This window comes from Cnephaeus nilssonii (genome assembly GCF_951640355.1).
Source record: "Cnephaeus nilssonii genome assembly, chromosome: 14".
In the NCBI taxonomy this organism is placed as follows: domain Eukaryota; kingdom Metazoa; phylum Chordata; class Mammalia; order Chiroptera; family Vespertilionidae; genus Cnephaeus; species Cnephaeus nilssonii.
In genome coordinates this window covers 9330500-9336499 of record NC_137085.1, presented here as the reverse complement: position 1 = coordinate 9336499, position 6000 = coordinate 9330500, and the positions used below count along the sequence as shown (strand labels likewise).

The following is a 6000-nucleotide window of genomic DNA, read 5'->3' as shown; positions in this document are numbered from 1 at the left end:
CTTTAAAATTAGGGAATTTGTTAATTTCTCCCTCTTTTTACTGATTTTCAGAGAGAGGAAGGGAGATGGGGAGAGAGAGAGAAACATCAATGATGTGAATCATTGATTGACTGCCCACACCAGTGATCCAGAGATCTAGCCCGAATCCTGGACATGTGACCTGGAATCAAACCGTGACCTCCTGGTTTATGGGTCAACACTCAACCACTAAGCCACACCAACTGGACTCTTCCCTTATTTTTATTTATTTTTTTAATATATTTTTTAAAAATATATTTTGTTGATTTTTTACAGAGAGGAAGGGAGAGGGATAGAGAGCTAGAAACATTGATGAGAGAGAAACATCGACCAGCTGCCTCCTGCACACCCCCTACTGGGGATGTGCCCGCAACCAATGTACATGCCCTTGACCAGAATCGAACCTGGGACCTTTCAGTCCGCAGACCTACACTCTATCCACTGAGCCAAACCGGTTTCAGCTCCCTTATTTTTAAAAAACAGTCTTGCTAGATACAGAATTCTTTGTCAACACTTTTTTTTTCTGTCAGCACTTGGAATATTATCAACCCACTAATTTCTGGCCTCCAAGGTTTAGGATGAAAAATTGGCTGTTTATCTTATAGAGGGTCCTTTATATTTCTTCCTTGCTACTTTCAAGATTCTTTTCTTTGGCTTGCTACAATTTGATAATTATTCTTCCTCCCCTTTCTCTCTTCTCCTGGGATTCCCACAGGGGTATTTTGTTTCTCTTGACAGTGTCCAATAGATCCCTATGCCTCTGTTCATTTTTCTTTTTTTCTTTTTCTGTTCCTCAGATGGAGTAGGAAGTGCAAGGAACTCATCTCTCTACCTAGATAACAATTGTCCTGGCAGAATCTCAAGTAACTATTTTGGAACTCTGGAGTCTATTTGAAAACTTGCATTTTCCAGGGGAAAGCTTGGTTGGTAAATTGAGCTTCAGTGTCAGCCTTCAGTGTGATAACACCTAACCATGTCTTATCCCTTCAGCTTGTGGCAGGCAATCATCTTTATACTAGAGGCCTGGTGCACAAAATTCGTGCACGGAGGGGGGGTGTCCCTCAGCCCAGCCTGCACCCTCTCCAATCTGGAACCCCTTGAGGGATGTCTGACCACCCGTTTAGGCCCAATCCCGGTGGTGGGGGGGAACCAGGCCTGCAGTGAAGAACAGTTGTGGGGGACCCAGGCCTGCAGGGGAGGACAGTTTTGGGGGCCCAGTGGGATCGGGCCTAAACGGGCAGTTGGATATCCCTCTCACAATCCAGAACTGCTGGATCCCAACCGCTTGCCTGCCTCTGCCTGATTGCCCTAACTGCTTCTGCCTGCCAGCCTGATCACCCACTAACCACTCCCTTGCCAGCCTGATCGATGCCTAACTGCTCCCTGGCCATTCCGATTGCCCCTAACTGTCCTCCCCTGCATGCCTGGTCGCCCCCAACTTGCCCTCTCCCTGCAGGCCTGGGTCCCCCCCCCCCCCCAACTATCCACCCCTGCAGGCCAGGGCCACCCCCACAACTGTCCACCCCTGCAGCCCTCGTCCCTCCAAACTGCCCTCCCCTGCAGGCCTGGGTCTCCCCAACTGCCCTCCCCTGCAGGCTGGGCCCCCCCGCAACTGTCCACGCCTGCAGCCCTGGTTCCCTCAAACTGCCCTCTACCTGCAGGCCTGGGTTTCCCCAACTGCCTTCCCCTGCAGGCCTGGTCCCCCGAACTGCCCTCCCCTGCAGGCCTGGTCCCCCCCCCCCAACTACCCTCCCCCTGCAGGCCTGGTGTCCCCCCCAACTGCCCTCCCCTGCAGGCTTGGTCCCCTCAAACTGTCCTCCCCTGAAGGCCTGGGTCCGCCCAACTGTCCTCCATTGCAGGCCTGGTCTCCCCCTTCCCCCCCGCCAACTGTCCTCCACTGCAGGCCTGGTCCCCCCGAACTGCCCTCCCCTGCAGGCCTGGGTCCCACCCCAACTGCCCTTCCCTGCATGCCTGGTTCCCCCCCCCAACTGCCCTTCCCTGCACGCCTGGTCCCTCCCTGCTGGCCTGGTCCCCCCCAACTGCCCTCCTCTGCCAGCCCGGTCACCCCCAACTGCCCTCCCTTGCTGGCCTGGTCACCCCCAACTGCCCTCCTCTGCTGGCCTGGTCACTCCTAACTGCCCACAACTGCCCTCCCCTGCAGGCCATCTTGTGGCAGCCATCTTGTGTCCACATGGGGGCAGCCATCTTTGACCATATGGGGGCAGCCATATTTGTGTCTTGGAATGACAGTCAATTTGCATATTACTCTTGTATTAGATAGGATTCAAGTGTGCTTGCTGGAGCCAGGATAGGAAATAAGAACCTTATTCTCCAAATACTTGGGTTCTGTATTATATGACATATAACTTACAGTATGTGCTAGCCCAAAATGTTTGACTTTAATCCATTGAAACTTGAGATATAACTGGAAGTCATATCTCAAGGAAATACAAGGTCTAGAGCAAGCATGTCAAACACAATGAATATTTTTGCGGCCCAGCTAATATAATTGTATGTAAGAAACGATTTAATAAAAATTTCGTAACTTAATTTTTACACTATCCTGTTATACATAATTATTAATAACGAACAAAACGTTCACTAATGACTGGTCACTGTAATCATGTTACACTCATTTCCCTACTTGCCTTACTCGCAGGTGCATCATTTCTCTCCACTAATACTAGCAGTGAATATTTTAGCAGCCGATTGCCACGTCATTAGTCTTGTACTGACTTGTTTGGTGTGCACAACATCAAATAATTTCACTTTTGGAGAACAATAAAAATAGGTTTATTTGTGTTGCGCTTATTAATTTGTGCAGTTATTCATGTCTGGTAAGTTAATGATCAAAAAAATATTAATTTTTATTAAAATGTTCTATTATTTCATGTTAATGATTACTCATTTATTTCAGCCCTTTGTATTCAGCATGTCCCTATCAAAATAAACCTATGTTTCTATGAAAATTGAAGCTTTTATTTTTTTGCGGCCCACATAAACTTAAACCTTGTTTATATGGCCCATGTTAGCCTTTGAGTTTGACATGCCAGCCGAGAGTTAGACATGCTTGGGAGAGGAACAAACTCAGTCACCTTGAGGAAGCAACTATTTGGATTCAGAAGGTGCTTAAAGTGGTCTAATTTCTTTAATAAGCCAATGTCTTAATATTTTTTTCTTAAGTGCTAGATTAAAAAATACTTGGGGACAATACTAGATGCAATATGTGGCCCTGGATTTGATACTAACTAGGGAAAACTAGTTGTTGAAAAATATATTGCAGGTAACAGAAAATTTGATTATAGTTAGGTATTAAATGAGGGGAAGATTTACTGAAATATTACTGATTTGGGAAAGCCAACAGGAAAAACATTGTTAGGTTGATATAATATTTGAATATGATCTAGGAATTATATAGAGGAAAATTGACTGAAATAATGTATATGTTGTTCGTTGAATAAAGTAGATTTCTATACTGTGACCTCATTTTGAAAAACAATTATGTTGACACAGAAGGATGTATTAAAGCAGGGGTCCTCAAACTTTTTAAACAGGGGGCCAGTTCACTGTCTCTCAGACCGTTGGAGGGCCGGACTATAGTTTTAAAAAAACTATGAACAAATTCCTCTGCACACTGCACATATCTTATTTTGAAGTAAAAAAACAAAACGGCAAAAACACCCGCATGTGGCCCGCGGGCTGTAGTTTGAGGATGCCTGTATTAAAGTATTAACATTGGTGGTGGGAATGTGATATTTTTATTTGTTATTTTAGCTTGTGTGTATTTTTCTCCAAGATATACTATTCTGTAATAAAATTTTGTTTCAAAATTTTCTCTTAAGGTTTACATATATGTTGGGGTGTACATGAGTCAAGAAATACATGCATGTATGGTCACCAAAATATTAAAAGTGGTTGTCAGGAATTCAGGGCATTTTACATTCTTCCTAATACTGTATCTTTTAAATGGGTATTATTACTTTATAAGTGTATAAGGAGAAAAGGAACAGAACTATTTCTTGAGGGAGTTTAGCGAGTCTATTGTGAGAAATCACAAAGAGTACTGTAACAACACAGCTTTTTCTCTGGTTGATTTAGATTCAATATCCACAGGAAAACATTGGGAATGAGTCATTCACCAGGAAAAGAGCATATGCTATTTGAATTTTTTTAAAAAAAGGAAGAGGTTGTAGAATTATTTTATAAATTATCAAGACTGAAATAGCACCTTTAATAATCATCGTTTTTATTTCCAACTACATTGTAAATTTATTCAGGACAGGGACTTCAAAATGCGTTACGTTGTTGCTCTATATACTTTTGAATGATTTTCAAATAAAATTCCAGCCGCATTTTTGAGTAACACTGAAACAACCTTGTTCATTAATCTCAAGGCCCTGGACAGAGTCAGAAGTTTTACTTCTAGACTGAATTCTGTAACTTAGGTTGGGCTCCTTTGTAAAACGAGAAAAGTCAGATTCTCATATGTTTGTAGTAAAGCCTAATAAGATCTCCAGCACCCATCACTATTCTTGACACATCTGTGCGCTCTCAATAAAGGCCAGGTGAGTTGACTAACAGGCGCCGCTTTGGAAAAAGTATTCAACGTGAAAGGTGGACAGAAGATTCCCTGCTCAAAAGCTACTATCCAGCCTGCTTCCTCTCACTCTCCCTCCTAATTCCTTAGTCCCGTCCTACTTTCAGTCCCTGCTACAGACACACAGCCACTACCTGTCCGAGCCCAGCCAGGGACTGGGCTGGTCTCCCGTGTAGACTCCGCGCAGGCGCAGACTCTCGGGGCGGGCTGAAAGCCCAGGTGGGGCGTCGAGGAGAGGAAGTACGCCCTCGCCGCTTGTTGTTGGACCAATGGGGCGGCGCGGCTCAGCCGCGGACCTATGACACGGGGCGGGAGGCGGGCAGAGAGCGGAAAAAGCCGCTCTCACGTGAATAGGGGGCGGGGAAGACGGGGGCTGGGCAGCTAGGGAGGCCCAGGCGACGAAGCCTCCGGGACGGCGAACGGCAGGCGGTGGAGGAGGAGACGGCGGGTCGGGTAGGGCCGCGTTTCCCCTCCCCCTCCTCCCTCTACCAAGCCAGGGGGTCTCCTCTGCGAGGAGCCAACCTATGTTCCCATCCCGCGGGCCTGGGCCGGCGAGCCTGCGTTCAGCTCCCTGGAAGAGCCGTGTTGTGAGGGGAGCTGTGATTGGGGGGAGGGGAAGCTGCGGCGGAGGGGAGAGGGCGCATGCGCAAGTGGGAAAGCTCGCGGAGCCCCTGCCCGAACCGGTTCCCCCTGTCTTGGGTGGGTGTCTGTCTTCAGAGTCTTAAACTTGTGGCTGTCCCTCTGGGCCCCTAGCAACGCCGGTTTGGCTTTTGACTTTAATGTTTTGGGCCAGGTCCTGTGTGGGAATCTGGCCTTTCCTCCGCCTCAGTTTCTCCGTATTGCCCCCCGGGCCCGTATCTGACTTAGGCTGGCCTCGGCCGGTCTTCCTGGGCTGCGACTAATTTGAAAGACTTGCTTTCTTTTGGTATGGATCTGCCATCTCGTGTTGGCCTGACCATCTCATTTTCCCCGCCTAAACTTGAAGTTGTCTGCGGCATCCCACTTGCCCCATCTTCTTTAAATATCTGCTCCCAATACTTCCTTGCGGTGTCTTGATTCTCAGCAAACTTCAGGGTTTTAGGTGTTAAGCCAGAAAGTAACCAGACTTCCAAGTATTCGCTGTCCATTGCCTGGTAGTACTTTGGTCAGTATCATTCAGCCTATTACCATCTGCACCTGCGTTTACAAGCATTTCCATACTAGGGTTACTCAGAGATTCTTTTATATTGGAAGCAAAAGTAATCATGATACTGGTACTCACACTACTAGTTCTCCGTTAGTTCAAAATCCTGTTCCAATTTGAATGTGAGATATTTTAGCTTTTGCTATTTTTATCAATGTGAAAAAACAACAACACTGCCAGGGACAGGTTTCATAATTATTTT

General features: G+C 46.5%; 1 protein-coding gene across 2 annotated transcripts in view; it reads left to right on the top strand.

Annotated features, from left to right (window-relative positions):
• The window catches only part of RABGAP1 (RAB GTPase activating protein 1), a 126424-nt gene that overhangs the window by 2092 nt on the left and 118332 nt on the right, over positions 1–6000 (top strand). Inside the window, exon 1 of one of the 2 annotated variants that reach the window (XM_079791010.1) lies at positions 4976–5068. The exons of the other annotated variant lie outside the window; for it this stretch is intronic. The gene's annotated coding sequence lies outside the window, so the exon portion shown is untranslated. Of the gene's footprint in view, positions 1–4975; positions 5069–6000 lie in introns of those variants that run through there. 2 annotated transcript variants of the gene reach the window in all.